The following is an 18,037-nucleotide window of genomic DNA, read 5'->3' as shown; positions in this document are numbered from 1 at the left end:
CTTCTAAATTCATTCTATGAAGTTAGTGTCACACAGTATCAGTATCATACCAAAACCAGATAAGAATACATTAAGGAAGGAAAACTAGACCAATATCCCTGGTGAACTCACATGCAAATATCCTTAATAAAATATTAACAAATCCTATTCAACAGCTTATTAAGAATATTGTACATAATGACCAAGTTGGTTTTATCCCAAGGATGCTAGGATGTTTTACACGCAAATATCAATAAATGTAATTCACCACATAAATAGAATTAAAATTCCTTAGTCATCTCAATAGACACAGAAAAAGCCTTTGACAAAACTCAGCACTCATTCAGGATAAGAAAACTGAAGGGATAGAAGGAACACTAGGGATAGATGGAACCTACCTCAACATCTTAAAAGCTATCTATGACAAACCCAAAGCCAACACCATAATGAACAGGGAAAAGCTGAAAGTATTTACTTTAAAATCTGGAATAAGATAAGGATGTCCATTCTCACCATTTTTATTCAATATAGTACTAGAAATTCTAGCCAGAGCAATTGGACAATAGAAAGAAATAAAAGGAATAAAGATAGAGAAAGAAATCAAATGATCACTGTTCTCAGATAATACAATCCTATACTCAGAATATACAAAAAGCTCCATTCTAAGAGTGCGAGATCTAATAAATAAATTCAGCAAAGTAGCAGATTACAAAATCAACATACAAAAATGAATTGCTCTTCTACACAACAATACCAAATCTGCTAAGAAATCAGGAAAGCAATCCCATTCACAATACCTCAAAAACAAAACAAAACAACACAACCTAGGAATGAATTTAATCAAAGAGGTGAATGAACTCATAATGGAAACTATAGAGCATTGAAGAAAGAAATTAAAGAAGAAATAAAAGATGGGTTGTAAATTTATTTAAGGGTTATAGGAAATATTCACATTTTCTATTTCTCCAGTTATTGTTGATAAGGATTTTTTTCTTAGATATTTATGTATTTCAACTGGTAATCAGATTTACAAATAGTTGCTTATCATTTCCTCTTAGTGTCTTTATATTTTCTATCTCAGGTCTGAAATCAATTGTATTTCTGGGGAACTCGGTTTTCTCTTGTGAGGTATAGCATTAAGGCCATAATTAGGATGCAAGCATGTTTATTGCTTCTAACATATTAATGCCTTTAGGTAATTTTAAAAACCCAGCTAGGAAAAACATGTTCTTGAAAATATAACAAAAAACACAAACTCAAATTGATATTTCCAGTTCTAATTTACTACTCAGTGGTTTTCTTCTTTGAATTTTTAAACTTTATTTTTTCAAATCTTCATTTTGAGAATTCTGATTCCAAACACTATTAAGTTCTTATTTGCTTATCCTACAAAATATATCAATAAATTTCAAAGTAATAATAGCAATATTATTATAATATTATTATAAATACTATTGAATGAATGAGGTTTAAGATATCTTGCATTCTTATGTATCCTTAGATTATATTCCACTAAATAATTACAATCAAAATTCAATATATTCTAGTCACCTGAAAGAATACTTTTCTTTCTACTGTATAACTAACTTGATATACAATTGAGATAATTTTTTTAGTTTGTGCTAAATTTATAGGGATTGCTTGTCAACTTATGTATTTTAGAGTAAATAAAACAATTGATTATAAAATGAAACCATGCAATAATATATGTTGAGATAAATCTGTTTCCAACAATGTCCCCTTTTCTTTCTAATAACAAACTGATTTTTAAAAGTAATTGCCCTTTCTTTTTGCAAACTTAAGCAAAATATATAGGTATACGTGTATGTGTGTGTGTATAGTGGCTTATGTAATTTGTGGGGTTTTTCCTTGTAAAAATAATTTAGTGTGTTTATTGAAGAAGAAAAAAAGCATTATATAAAAGTACAAAGTATAAAAATCACTCAAAAGTCCGTCAACCAGAAATAAGTACTGTTAGTATCTTTAAACTTTATTCATTCTACATATCTCTTTCAAGCACAGAGACATATGTACACAAATAGTTTTACAAAAGCACACTCATAGATTATATTTAACAAATACAGCAATTAAATTTCACCTAAACTCAATAGAATGAAAACTAATATGAAACTGAAAAAATGCTCAACTTAAATCCCTCCCATAAGAGTTTAATTCTAAAAGATTCCTCTTAAAATTAAGGACAATTATGGAAAACACTGAAGAGATCGGTGTTTTCTCTAGCTTAGTGTTTTAATCGGAGACTATATGGAAGTCCTGTCTGATAGATCAAATCAGCAAACTTGAGTTTCTTTGCTTCTATTTATTATTTCTACATAAGACCATGTTCATATTAAATTTGTACCTCATAATAATTTCCTATTATTTTGTTTCAAGTTTCAAAAATGTTTATTACTATTTCTTTTATTGCTCTTTTTTTCTCTTCTTGTTTGATTAAATTTTGTTATCAGGAAGTTTCCCGTGCAAGGTTCATCACTCTATACTTTTATTACATACTTAAGAGTGTTGATTCCCTTTATATATTTTGGGGGCCGTAGATATTGAGGATTGAACCTAGGTGTGCTCTACAGCTGAGCTATATCCCTAGTCCTCTCTTTTACTTTAAAGAAGAATTTTTTTTTTTTTTTTTTTGAGATAGGCTCTAAGTTGCTGAGGTTTGCCTCAAATTTGAAACTCTACCTAAGCCTCCCATGTACAGGAATGTGCCACAACACCCAGTTTATTGACTTTCAGTTGAAGCAAATTTGGGCAAAATACAAAATTCTTGACACAATATTTTTCTCAGACTTTGGAGTCTTCTGCTTTACTGCCTTCCGTAAGCTTGCTACATGAGCTGAGACCATCTTTCTTTATCCCTGTTATGATTTGATTTCTCTGCTTGCATTCCAACATAATTTGTTATCAGGTTATTTGAGGATAGTGGGTTTCTTTTTGTATGTTTTTAGCGTTATTTCTATAGCTTTCTTTTCTAGTTTTTATTTCCTTAGGTTTATCCGTCTATACCTAAAAATAAATAAATAAATATTTTTTTTTTAAAAAAAGGTCTATTTTCTCTATGTCTTGTTTTATTTTATTTTGAGAGGATCTTGCTATTTCCCTGGCTGGCATCAAGCTCCTGGGCTCAAGTAATTCTCTTGCCTCAGCCTACAGAGTAGCTGTGATCAAAGGCATGTACCACTGTATCTGACTGTATTTTGTGGTCTGAAATGAGGTTTAATTTCTCCAATTTATAAAATTTTAACTTATTTAAGCTCTACCAATCTTATTTTCCATCTCTTATGTTTTATTCATATATATATATATATATATATATATATATATATATATATATATTATTTTTTAAACAGATTATATTTTCTACATTTTTCCTTTTTTTTTTTTTTTTTTGGTACTCGGGATTGAACCCAGGTGTGCTTTACCATTGAACTATGCCCCCAGGCCTTTTGGTTTTTTAAAAACTTTTTTTTATTTTTTTTTTTATTTTTTATTGTTGGTTGTTCAAAACATTACAAATTTCTTGACATATCATATTCCACACTTTGATTCAAGTGGGTTATGAACTCCCACCTTCACCCCATACACAGATTGCAGAATCACATCAGTTACACATCAATTGATTTACATATTGCCATACTAGTGTCTGTTGTGCTCCGCTGCCTTTCCCATCCTCCACCCTCCCCCCTCCCCACCTCTCCCCTCCCCTCCCCTCCTCTCTCTCTACCCCCTCCACTGTATAACCCTGAGGGTCTCCTTCCATTTCCATGCAATTTCCCTTCTCTCTCCCTTTCCCTCCCACCTCTCATCCCTGTTAAATGTTAATCTTCTTCTCCTGCTCTTCATCCCTACTCTGATCTTAGTTACTCTCCTTATATCAAAGAAGACATTTGGCATTTGTTTTTTAGGGATTGGCTAGCTTCACATAGCATAATTTGCTCTAATGCCATCCATTTCCCTGCAAATTCTATGATTTTGTCATTTTTTAATGCAGAGTAATACTCCATTGTGTATAAATGCCATATTTTTTTTTATCCATTCGTGTACCTCTCTCTCCACTTCTGTTCAACATAGTTCTCGAAACACTGGCCAGAGCAATTAGACAGACGAAAGAAATTAAAGGCATAAAAATAGGAAAAGAAGAACTTAAATTATCACTATTTGCAGATGATATGATTCTATACCTAGCAGACCCAAAAGGGTCTACAAAGAAACTATTAGAGCTAATAAATGAATTCAGCAAAGTGGCAGGATATAAAATCAACACGCATAAATCAAAGGCATTCCTGTATATCAGCGACAAATCCTCTGAAATGGAAATGAGGACAACCACTCCATTCACAATATCTTCAAAAAAAATAAAATACTTGGGAATCAACCTAACAAAAGAGGTGAAAGACTTATACAATGAAAACTACAGAACCCTAAAGAGAGAAATAGAAGAAGATCTTAGAAGATGGAAAAATATACCCTGTTCATGGATAGGCAGAACTAACATCATCAAAATGGCGATATTACCAAAAGTTCTCTATAGGTTTAATGCAATGCCAATCAAAATCCCAACGGCATTTCTTGTAGAAATAGAGAAAGCAATCATGAAATTCATATGGAAAAATAAAAGACCCAGAATAGCAAAAACAATGCTAAGCAGGAAGTGTGAATCAGGTGGTATAGCGATACCAGACTTCAAACTATACTACAGAGCAATAGTAACAAAAACAGCATGGTACTGGTACCAAAACAGGCGGGTGGACCAATGGTACAGAATAGAGGACACAGAAACCAATCCACAAAACTACAACTATCTTATATTTGATAAAGGGGCTAAAAGCATGCAATGGAGGAAGGATAGCATCTTCAACAAATGGTGCTGGGAAAACTGGAAATCCATATGCAACAAAATGAAACTGAATCCCTTTCTCTTGCCATGCACAAAAGTTAATTCAAAATGGATCAAGGAGCTTGATATCAAATCAGAGACACGCCGTCTGATAGAAGAAAAAGTTGGCTACGATCTACATTCGGTGGGGTCGGGCTCCAAATTCCTCAATAGGACACCCATAGCACAAAAGTTAATAACTAGAATCAACAAATGGGACTTACTCAAACTAAAAAGTTTTTTCTCAGCAAAAGAAACAATAAGAGAGGTAAATAGGGAGCCTACACCCTGGGAACAAATCTTTACCCCTCACACTTCAAATAGAGCCCTAATATCCAGAGTATACAAAGAACTCAAAAAATTAGACAATAAGAGAACAAACAACCCAATCAACAAATGGGCCAAGGACCTGAACAGACACTTCTCAGAGGAGGACATACAGTCAATCAACAAGTACATGAAAAAATGCTCACCATCTCTAGCTGTCAGAGAAATGCAAATCAAAACCACCCTAAGATACCATCTCACTCCAGTAAGATTGGCAGCCATTATGAAGTCAAACAACAACAAGTGCTGGCGAGGATGTGGGGAAAAGGGTACACTTGTACATTGCTGGTGGGACTGCAGATTGGTGCAGCCAATTTGGAAAGCAGTATGGAGATTTCTTGGAAAGCTGGGAATGGAGCCACCATTTGACCCAGCTATTCCCCTTCTTGGTCTATTCCCTAAAGACCTAAAAAGAGGATGCTACAGGGACATTGCTACATCGATGTTCATAGCAGCACAATTCACAATAGCAAGACTGTGGAACCAACCTAAAAACTTTTTTTTAGATGTATATGCTCTGCCCCTACTCCAGTTGGGGTGATGTGTGTACCACGCTGGCAGGCCGCTGGGCCTGACCCGCCAGTCTGTCGCAGGTCTGCTTACCATGCAGGCGTGGGCGGCGGCTCTGCCCTGCCCCTCCTACCACGCCCACACACCACTGGGTCGCAGGTCTGCCCACCTTGCGGGCTCAGGTGGCAGCTCTGCTCCGCCCCCTCTCCAATTGGGGTCACGCGACCCTACGATCTACATACGGTGGGGTCTGGCTCCAAATTCCTCAATAGGACACCCATAGCACAAAAGTTAATAACTAGAATCAACAAATGGGACTTACGCAAACTAAAAAGTTTTTTCTCAGCAAAAGAAACAATAAGAGAGGTAAATAGGGAGCCTACATCCTGGGAACAAATCTTTACTCCTCACACTTCAGATAGAGCCCTAATATACAGAGTATACAAAGAACTCAAATAATTAGACAATAAGATAACAAACAACCCAATCAACAAATGGGCCAAGGACCTGAACAGACACTCCTCAGAGGAGGACATACAGTCAATCAACAAGTACATGAAAAAATGCTCACCATCTCTAGCAGTCAGAGAAATGCAAATCAAAACCACCCTAAGATACCATCTCACTCCAGTAAGATTGGCAGCCATTAGGAAGTCAAACAACAACAAGTGCTGGCGAGGATGTGGGGAAAAGGGTACACTTGTACATTGCTGGTGGGACTGCAAATTGGTGCAGCCAATTTGGAAAGCAGTATGGAGATTTCTTGGAAAGCTGGGAATGGAGCCACCATTTGACCCAGCTATTCCCCTTCTCGGTCTATTCCCTAAAGACCTAAAAAGAGCATGCTACAGGGACACTGCTACATCGATGTTCATAGCAGCACAATTCACAATAGCAAGACTGTGGAACCAACCTAGATGCCCTTCAATAGACGAATGGATAAAAAAAATGTGGCATTTATACACAGTGGAGTATTACTCTGCATTAAAAAATGACAAAATCATAGAATTTGCAGGGAAATGGATAGCATTAGAGCAGATTATGCTAAGTGAAGCTAGCCAATCCCTAAAAAACAAATGCCAAATGTCTTCTTTGATATAAGGAGAGTAACTAAGAACAGAGTAGGGACGAAGAGCAGGAGAAGAAGATTAACATTAAACAGGGATGAGAGGTGGGAGGGAAAGGGAGAGAGAAGGGAAATTGCATGGAAATGGAAGGAGACCCTCAGGGTTATACAAAAGTACATACAAGAGGAAGTGAGGGGAAAGGGAAAAATAATACAAGGGGGAGAAATGAATGACAGTAGAGGGGGTAGAGAGAGAAGAGGGGAGGGTAGGGGAGGGGGGATAGTAGAGGATAGGAAAGGCAGCAGAACACAACAGACACTAATATGGCAATATGTAAATCAATGGATGTGTAACTGATGTGATTCTGCAATCTGTATATGGGGTAAAAATGGGAGTTCATAACCCACTTGAATCAAAATGTGAAATATGATATATCAAGAACTATGTAATGTTTTGAACAACCAACAATAAAAAATTTTTTAAAAATAGATGTATATGGACACAGTACATTTATTTTATTTATTTTTATGTGGTGCTGAGGATCAAACCCAGTGCCTCACATATGCTAGGCAAGTTCTCTACCACTGAGTCACAATTCCAGCCTCCTTTTTATATCTTAGAGACAATGTCTTGCTAAGTTGCCCAGGCTGCCCTCAAACTTGGGACCTTCCTGTCGCAGCTTCCTGCTGTGATTACAGTGTACACATTTTTACATGTGGAAATTTAACTTTTAACCTTCCTGAGGGAGTGACAGCCATCTGTGATCATTCTTTCTTGAATAATACTTATTTTTAAAAAGATCATTGTACTGTCATGTGTAACTAATTAAAAAAATATTATTTTAGTTATATTTGGACACAATATCTTTATTTATTTATTTTTTATTTTTTATTTTTTTACATGGTGCTGAGGATCGAACCCAGCACCTCACACGTGCTAGATGAGTGCTCTAACGCTGAGCCCCAGCTCCAGCCCCTTGATTAATACTTACTTAAATTTATTGAATAACAGGAAAGATTAGTGGAATGGGCTTTAAGTTGGGTTGTTAATATTGGAACCCTCTCACCAACCATTATTTCCTTTGTCCATCTCCCTTCATTTCTTAGCATTAAAAGGTGATTGTGCCTGATGGTAAAGCTTTTAAGACACTATTTCAAATTGTGGAAAGTGAAATCAATTCAGTGGTTTGTACCTAATAATAAAAGCTGATACTGAATATGCATTTTGCTTAAGGAATAAGAATTCTTTCCTCACATTTGTGTCAGTACAAAGTATACATATATACAAAGGTAAGTTGTGTGTGTGAGATAAGAGAGTATAGAGGTTTTACTTACTTAGTTGGTCCATGGGTCTTTAGTCAGGAAACATTTCTTTTCACCTAGATCACCATAGTAAAGAAATAAGTGCTAGGAGTCTATAATAGACTTGAGTAGAGGTGCTTATATTTAACTTTGAAACAGTCTTATATATAGTTGTATCATAAGTCATAACAGTTCTCAGAGACAACTCTCATTCAGGTGTTATCATTAGAGGAATCACTTAAGAATATGATCTGCCACTATTGAGCAACTCAGGTCAAAGCCAAGATTGTTACTACTTTCCTCTCCATCGAGTCCTTTTTAGTTCTCTAGCTCTACTGTTACTAACTAGTCCTCATTGAATAAAGGCTAAAGAGCTGAACCTGGAATTCAAGTGGGGAATAATAAGTGGCACTGTAGAGGAATGTGCTGTATAAAGAGTGTCAAGTGCTACTGTTGAACTGTTTGATGAAACTGGATTGAATGATCCAGACAAAACATTATGTTTGAATGTGTTTCTAATCTGGCAAAACTGCTGCTAACCAGACAGTTTTCAGGTTCATTACCACTTTCTACTGGTAGAAAAAAAATTATTACTATATTTTGCTGATTTGACCTTTGAATAACAGCAGCAGTTATTCAAAGGACTCTCAAAGCTGTTCTAATCACAGAGCAAACCAAAAACTAAACTAAACTTAAAAAAAGAAAAAAAAAGGCAAATGACTATGTTATAACAAAAAATGGGAAAGGGTCACTCAACAGGTGGCCAGATCCTTCCTTTCTCATTCATATTCCTAATCCCCAGATCCTTTCTATCCTCATAAGTTTGAATACAGTTATAGTTGGTTGGGTCAAAAAACGACCTGAAGAAACATCATCTCTCCAAGATATTGATGATAGTTGGAAAAAGAGACAACAAAACAACAAAACTCAGCACCTTTTTCATTAAAAAAAAAAAAGTGGGGGTGGAGAAGCTTGATAAGAAAAAACTAAAATGCTCTTAATCCACATACCATATGGACAGATACCCTTGTAATTACAGGAGGCATTTGGATTAAAACCAAGCTAAGTTAACTACTCATTCCCTCTTCAGCTCTTCTGGTGGCTTTTCTTATACATTTCAGGAGATTTTGAATGGCTCTTATGTCTATGACTGTGATGATGATCCTGGGGATGTGGAGCGAGATCTCAGGATCTGCTCAGGTGATGTCTTGGACTCTTGCTTTGATGCCTTTTTCGGCAGGGGTAGGAGCTTCTTCTTTTGGGAGATTGACTCTGTCTTCTGAGAGACTGAGCAATGGGGCTTGTCTGTGGTGGTCAGGTAATGGCACTCCTCCCAACTTCTCATCTTCTTCTTTCTCCTCCTCACTGGACTCCACATCATCCATGTCTTCTAGAACACTAACTCAAGGCTCCAGTTGCTCAGCTTCCTCTAGCACATAACATTTCTGCAGCCGGGCAGAATGATATCACAGACCTTCTCACTGTGCAATGGTTCATCAATAAACTCGTTTGCATGCATCAGTTTCAAACTCCCCAAACTTCCCCAAGTTCTGGCTCTTGATTTTTCGATAGTCATTGTATAAAGGCTCCAAGTACTTGTAGCAATCAATTGTGGTGCCTGTCGGTCTGATGTAAAGTGCCCCCAATATGCAGACATATTTGGAGTTGTCATTTTTTATAAATTCTACAATGATGTCCTTTTCAGGTTGAATTTGAAGCATCTTCAAGGCTAAATACAAAAAGGGGGTTGGTTTTATGTTTCCACCATAGACGCCACCCACAAACCTTAACCCCATGGCTTTATCCACTACAAGTTCAGCAGTAAGTCCAAAAAACTCTCCTTACAAGTGTTAGATTCATAGATTTATGTCTGAATGATCTTCTCAACTAAATATTGAGGGTTGGTGCCATGAATGTTATGCGCGTGCAATTTGTGTTTTAAGAAAATGCCCCAAATCACAAAACACAGTACGTTTGTGCTGAGCCACTTCTCAAATGAAATTATTTAGGTTACCACACTGTTAGTTCAAACTCTGCTCCAGCCCCCTTAATCAATTTGAAGGTATTGATATTTGAATTCAGATGTTCATACCCTTGACCAGATTTTTGCCTCTAAGCTGAATTTTAATTGGCAAAAACCTTTAATTGCAAAAACCTTCCTCAATGTTATATTTTATTCTTTGGAGTTGGGAGGTGATTGCCTTCTACTTGCATTTTGGATTCTGTTCTCTTTTCCTCTTTTCTGGAAGCTAACTAAATCTCTCATATTATTCCTATAGCTCCTTGTTGAAAGCAGCCAATTGTAATCAAAACATGTAAGAAAACATTTGGGTTTCTGAACTCTTTCTTGAGGCTTATACATTTACTAGACAGATGATCTGCCTTCCAGGTTACTATAGTGACAGTTTTACCAAATGCTTCCTACTGTGTAAAATGGATTGGCATTTAACTTCTAATTACAATTTCCCTGCTGCTGTCCACAGCAACATTGTTATGCATTGAAGGTTTTGGTTATAGTAGAATCCTATTTCTGACACTGAAGCCAAGGCCTTGTCCCACAGCTGCAGAATAGAGGCCTAGGTGGGCTGGAGTGCAGATAGCAAGCAGAGCCTGCCATGCCAGCACAGGCCTGAGGCGTGGTGAGTCAGGGCAGAAGCAAGTCAGGGCATTTTTTTTGTCACCCTATGGCAGCCCAGCAGGGGTCTGTTACAGACCCCTGCTTGACAGCACCACAGCTCTGAACCCCTGAGCATCCACAGTTCGCTGACTTCAACCTCCTGGGAAGCTGGGATTGCAGGCAAGTAACCAGAAAACAGAAGTAGGGCAGGCCTGAATGGAAATTCAGATTAAAGAGTTAACCAACAGTGTTAGTACTTTTCCAAACCCTGCTCAGCATAAATTTGACCTGAGTGCTATATAAACCCCTAGTCTCAAGCAGCCACATGCTATTGGGTCACCTCTTGCCCCTGTAAGAGTTCTGTATCTGTTCTTCACACTTGAATAAATCCTACTCCTTTCACTCTTGCCTTCCATTGTCCTGTGGATTTCATTCTTTGGATCTTCGAGAAAAGAATCCAGAAAGAAGTTGGAAGTGAGCTGCTGAAGGTTACTGCAGCACTGAAGGGCATAGTCCACCATTTAGAGCTGTGATGCTAACAACTGAAACATGCCACTCAACAGTAGTGCAGAAGAATCTGACTTTGCAGGCTGTGATCCTTGGAGTGGATGTCAGTAGGCATCCCCTGCTGTCATAAGCTACTAACACTAGAACAGACTCTCTGGGCTGCAGAGGTCTGCACCTTCACAGACCCCACCCAGCAGCAGAAGTGGAGAATTGAGTTTTGTTTCAAACTCTTCTTTCAATACCAAATTTTGAACCTGTAGAGGTAAGCATCATTGTGCTATAGGACAAATGACTTCAAAATTTCAGCGACTTAACACACCAATTGAACCAATCCAGGTTCAATTCAGGTCAGCAGAGGCCCTGCTCACTCTTATTCCTTGACTACTTTCCATGATCATAACAATGAGGAGAAGGGTGACTGTTCTGGTCATGTACCCGATGGCCCACGTACCTCTTCTTCCTTCAACTCCTTGTTCTATAATGAAGAAAGCTGACACCTAAGGATCTTATTTTACAGATTCCCACATCCACTGATTCCTCGTGGGTTTGCCAATAGGAGGCACTGATGGGAAATGAGGGCAAATTTCTGCAATTTGGAAGCAAAGACATCCATAATCCTGTTGATTCTCTCATCCCTGGGTGCACCATGACTTGAACTCTTTGAGGAGTTCTCCTAGGTTCAGCAGTTCTCTTCAGCTGTGCTTCCCAGGGTTTCAACTTGGGTAGGGTCTTCTTTTGGGGATGGATAGCTTGCCAGCATTTGTTTGTTGCCTGCTTGGATTTCTGGATGAGTTTGGAGAGCTTCAATAAATTCATTCTGCTGCCATCATTCTTTTTCAGGAAGTCCCTGGGCCTCTTTACATAGTCTGTCTGAGAGCTTAGACCACAGAGTTAGTGTGAATTTAGCCTATGAACCCCATGGGATCCCTCTGGGTTTTCCCCTTGTACCTACCATCAAAGGGGGCAGACTTTCTTCTTCTAGAAAGGGACATTTATTTTTCATTACTTTTATTCTGAGGGTAGTCTTTTGAGATACCAGTTTTATGCAGGAGTCTCCCATCTGGTTCCCTACCTTGGAAAGTATCTGGGTATATCTTTACTGCCTGTCTATTATTCAGTTTCACTAGATGTATCTCTAGGGTGCACCATGAACCCTTACTTTAGGGTTTGGTACTTGCTTTACCACACAGACTCCTGCTTGCATTTCATTTTTTGAACTTTATAGATTCCTTTCTACCAGCTCAATGATGAATTTAAACTATATTTATAACCCTATTTTATTCTGCATTATTGCTGATTCAATTGAAAGAGTTGTTTAGGGCAACAAATCTGTCTGTAATATCAAAAGGAAACTCACTTCTTGTGGGCTCTGTTTACTTTTCTCCTGGTTATCTCTTTTCATATTTTCTGCTACTATCAAATTCTTCCTCTCTTGTTTCATCATTCATGGATATTCCCTTCTCTTTGTCTTGGTCAACCTAAAGAGAACCGTTTCTTTTCCTGATTTCTTTGAACTATGTTGTAGACTTTTAATGATGAAGTGATGGTTGATGTCAGGTTTGTGTGACATTGTGGCGGAGCCCAGAAAGAAATTTAAGACAAGGCATTACCTATGCCTGTTCTTCAAGATCAAGAGCCTTGACTACAAGTTGGAATTTCTCCAAGGCCATGTATCTTCTACACCTCCTGCCAATCTACCTGTTTTCTTTCTCGACATCTTTTATCTCCTCTCCCAGTTTATATCTTCTTCTCAGATTCCTTCTTCCCCTTCTATAAAAACTCATTTGTTATGAAAAGCAATTTAGTCATCTTTACGTCACTCCTGGCATTTTCTGAATCCATCTTATATCTTTCTGCAAGTAAAAGCCTGTCTAGATGTTATAAATGAAAGATCATTCTCTTTTAGAAGGATTCTGCCGCCTAATTTTTCAAACCAATATCTTTCCACTCCTTCCTCTCCTCTCCCACATGATCTTTAGTGATCAGAAATGGGAACATGAAGGAAGAGAGGAAAGAAAAATCTTTAGTGATTGTACTGAGACTAAGCTTTATTGAAAGGAATTGGGAACATCAAGTGTTTTGAAACTTATCTTTCTTTAAAAATTTTTAAATTAACCATAAAAATTGTATGTTTTATGGTATACAATGTAAGTTCAAAAAATTTCGTTTTCTGAGTAGAAAAATTTTCAAAGGCTTTTGCAGTATTGGTAAACCCAGAAAATGCATTCACAATTTTCTTCTCACTGGTGCCAAAATCATGCCAGTGAATACAAAATTGACTGTAAAATTATATAATTGCTTTTCATGTTCTGAAGATTTATGGTTAAAATGCTATGTTTTCACATTATTATATTGCTAAAATATTATTTGTTAGTGATTCTTTCAGTCATAGCATCAGTAAGCCAAAAATTATAGCACCATACTTATTATTACCATTAAGTTATATTTGTAAAAAGTCTATCAAAATCACATATTTAAACATATTAACTTCCCTCATGTATATGTGGAGTAATGGAAGCAAATTGGTGCCTTTGGGTGAAAGTGATATCACACATGCCTCTAATGTGGCTAGTACCCTGCTGGGTGCAAACTTCTGCTCCTAATACACTTGGCTGCTTTCACAAGCTTACTCTTGCTATGTTCTGTGTGGGGGCTGAGAATTCCAAGGGTACCACTTTCACAGCCAGTAAATCACATACTCCCTCAGTGCCCGCAGGATCCATTGTACACTTCTCTGTGCATCTACATTTTTAATTGACATGTGCAAATATCTTCTGAAGTAGGGAAGGATTTTCCAAAGTTGTTGGCAAGGGAAATTAGAGAATATTTTTTGTGTGTAGCTGTAGATGGGCAGAATGCCTTTATTTAATTTATTTTTTATTTTTCTGTGGTGCTAAGGATAAAACCCAGTGCTTCACACATGCTAGGCAAATGCTCTGCCAGTGAGCTACAGCCCCAGTCCAAAATTAGAGATCTTATTATGGGCTGACAAGGATTCTCCATGAGGGCCTGCATAACTGGACCCAGTTCTTAACTAGTCCTTCCTTTTGCAACCTTGCCATAGCTCCGTAGGGCTGAAATGAATTTCCTGCCCCCTGGACTTTGGGTTCAACTTTGTGATTTCTTGCTAATGACATATGTGTGTAAGTGACAGTGTGACAATTCCAAACCCGAACCATAAGAGAACTTATGTGTCTGAAGGCCCTCTTGTGCCTCCTGCATCACCTTGAGAAGAACTTTTTTATTATTACTATTAGTTGTTCAAAACATTACATAGCTCTTGACATATCATATTTCATACATTTGATTCAAGTGGGTTATGAATTCCCATTTTTACCCCGTATACAGATTGCAGAATCACATCGGTTACACATCCATGTTTTTGCATACTGCCATACTAGTGTCTGTTGTATTCTGTTGCCTTTCCTCTCCTCTACTATTCCCCCTCCCTTCCCCTCCCCTCCCATCTTCTCTCTCTCTACCCCATCTACTGTAATTCCTTTCTCTCTCCTGTTTTTTCCCTTTCCCTTCACTTCCTCTTATATGTAATTTTGTATAACAATGAGGGTCTCCTTCCATTTCCATGCAATTTCCCTTCTCTCTCCCTTTCCCTCCCACCTCTAGTCCCTGTTTAATGTTAATCTTCTTCTCATGCTCTTCCTCCCTGCTCTATTCTTTGTTGCTCTCCTTATATCATCTCCATTGATAGCAAGGAATATCTAATTAATACAGCTTTTACATGTCTCTGACCCCTCAAACAGGCCTAGAAATATCTTATTTGAGAAGAACTTGCTTGGACTAACCCACTGGTACATGGGGACAAGGAACATATGTAGCAGAACTGCCACAGCCATGCCTAATCTAGATCAGCCACTTGGCAGATGTGTCAACAGTAGTAAATGAGTGTTGCTCTAAAGCACTGAATTTTTTAAAAATATCATCTTTGTGGCAATAGCTGACTGAGACCAGCAGGTTTCTGTATTTGTTAAAGTAAATCTAAATGAAGGATTTTCAGCTTGCCTGTTAATTCGAGTTAATGTTTCTAGCTGCCTGGTGCATTATTCTGAAAAGGGATCTGAAATTGAACTAGTTTTAGCACAAAAGTGATGTGATTGATTATTAATGTCTGCTGCAGGTTTGGGAAGAAAAAATTAGAAGGGTATCTTCCATCCTTACTTAGTCTCAACTAACGTATGATTGAGGATTAATGACTAGGAGGGTAAGTGGATCGCCAGGAGCTTCCTGTGGTAGATTATTCTTGTCATTGAAGGCCACTTAGCTCTCTTTGTTTTGTACAGTCTTGTGCTGAATAAGGACATTTTGGTCAGCAACGGACTGCATATGTGACAATGGTAATCTTATAAATAAAATTATAATGGAACTGAAAATTTCCTATAGTCTATCATGTGTTTGTGTTTTCAGTTGTTAGTATAAAAGAGTCAAAAGTTTAAAAAAAAACTTCAAAGCCAAAAAAAAAAAAAAAAAAGAAACCTTTAAAGCAAAAATGTTACAGTAAACCTAGGGTTAATTTATTATCAACAAAAGAAAAATATTTTTAATAAATTTAGTGTAGCCTAAGTGTACAGTATTTATAAATTTTATAGTAGCACTCAGGGAAACAGTCCTGCTTGCTTCATTCATGGTAAGTGCCCTATACAGATGGACTGGTTATTTTATCTATTTTTTATTATACATAGAAATTGTACCTGTTTACAGGATTCCATGTGATCATTCAGTATATGTATACATTGAGAAAGTTGGAATCAGGGTGAGCATATCTATATCCTCAAATATTTATCAAATTTTTTTGTACTGAAAACTTTCAAAATCCTTTCTTCTAGCTTTTAAAGAAATGTATGCACTACAGTTTTTATCTTTTACATAATAATTTTCTGTACCTTTTCTATGTTTAGATACGTTTAGATGCACAAGTACCATTGAGTTCCAGTTGCCTGTAGTATTCAGTACAGTAACATGCTCTCCAGGTTTGTAAAGGAAGAAGAGCAAGAGGTATACCAAATAGCCTAGGCATGTAGAAAACTATACCATCAGGGTTGTAAAGTACACTCTGATGCTCACACAAACACAAAACCACCTCCTGTTGCATTTCTAAGAATGTAGCCCCAATGTTTAGGGATGTATGAAGAGCTGGGTGAGGAGCTAGTAGTCCCAGCTATGACACAAATGTGTCTGGCGAATGTTAATGGCATAGCTTGCTCATAACAGCAGAGACAAACCATATTCACACCATGGCAGGATGTGGTTTAGGTTCTGCCAGTCAAATATACTGAGTAACATGCACTGGGCTTTCAGGGACTGTGGTAGCATCAGGGTTTCTCAGATGGAGACTTCTTTTGAGGAGTCCCTTCAGTGGAAGGAACAGCATGACTCTGGGGCTTGGAGTTGTTCCTGGAAGCTCATCTTTAACCCCTCCACATTTAGAATTTAGTAAGACATTTTTACACTTGGAAACAGACATCTTGGGAGTTTAAACTAGCTGGAGTATGTCTTTTTATAGACAGTGAACTTTAACCTGATACAATGGGTCTTATCAGGATATTAAGGTGTGGTGGAAAGAGCACTTGGAATTAAAAGATTTCAGTTCAAATTACAACTCTGATACTTATTTGTAGGACCTTGGGCAAGTCTCTTCATTCTTAATCTAAAAGTAAGATGAATATTATCTATCATACAGGAATGTTTTGAGAATTATTAGACATTAGCAAAAAATTTTTATAAACTGTCAAATGATGTGAAAATAACATGTATATTCAACCTCACCTTGTTTATTTGTTCACTATAAAGAAGGGAAGAATTATTTTTCTTCCTTGACTTCTTCCTGTTCCCTCATCCTCAGTTCTAGTTGATTTCCAGTCCTTATATCCTCTCTGGTTTCTCTGGCATATGTCTTCTCAGCATGTCCTCACACAGTGACTACCTTTGTCACTGTCCCCTACAGCTCTTCACACATCACTAATGACCCATTCCTTTGAGAAATAAAGTGTTTGATTCTTGTTTCTGGAAAAAAAAATGAAGAGTAGCAAAAGTTACTATGACTCCTGTGCCGTGTAGGTCTGAAAGGAAGCCACACTATTGGGTGTGGTGTTGGAGTGGGCATCTCTTTCTGGGGGCAAGGATGGAATTTCTAGATTAAGAATGCTCTTTGTAGTCTGCTGGGCATGAATGACTTTGGAGGGGAAAGTCCAATCTTTATTTCTCAGTTTGGTTTGCCATGTAATTAATGGGTGAAACTTCTCCCCTTTAAAAAAAATTAATAGTAAAACAAAATATTGAAGACAGAACAGAATCAGATTTCAGGAATGAGGAAATCATCAAGAGCCCCAGAGTAATGGCATGTTGAGTTAAAAATTACCTCAGACATAGTTTAATCTAATATCCTACTTATTGGAGAACTCTTTTTATATCATTCTTAAGAGAGCTGTTCTCTTCATTAAGCATTAAAGCAAAAAGAGGTATCAGTACCTCGTTAGAAAATTCTAACTTCACTCAGTATCTTTCATACTGTGCTAATAGTTTGGGATGTGATCATTTACAGAGAAAGTTTCCAAGTTCAAATACATTAGGGAAGTATTCTACAAAATTGCCCATCAAATAAATTAGCACAGTAAGAGGTCTATAAAAGCAGGAGAAGGAAAATTTTTTATTTTTTTTCCCCAGAATTAAATAGTTCATCATGGAACATGTTTTTCCCCATGGTCACAGAATTGTTCTAAGGATGGTTTGGGAAAAATAATGCAATAATTATAAAGCTTTTTAAAATGCATAAAATTGTTGTTTTTGTATCTTCCCTCACACACCAATTAGTCTTAATTACAAC

General features: G+C 37.1%; 1 pseudogene; it reads right to left on the bottom strand.

The window, feature by feature from the left end:
* Positions 1-9,146: 9,146 nt before the first annotated feature.
* LOC114098918 (pre-mRNA-splicing factor 38A pseudogene) lies at positions 9,147-11,630 on the bottom strand (annotated as a pseudogene).
* Positions 11,631-18,037: the final 6,407 nt, after the last annotated feature.

Source organism: Marmota flaviventris, chromosome 10, assembly GCF_047511675.1.
Source record: "Marmota flaviventris isolate mMarFla1 chromosome 10, mMarFla1.hap1, whole genome shotgun sequence".
Lineage (NCBI taxonomy): Eukaryota > Metazoa > Chordata > Mammalia > Rodentia > Sciuridae > Marmota > Marmota flaviventris.
This window is presented reverse-complemented; position numbering and strand designations above follow the sequence as displayed.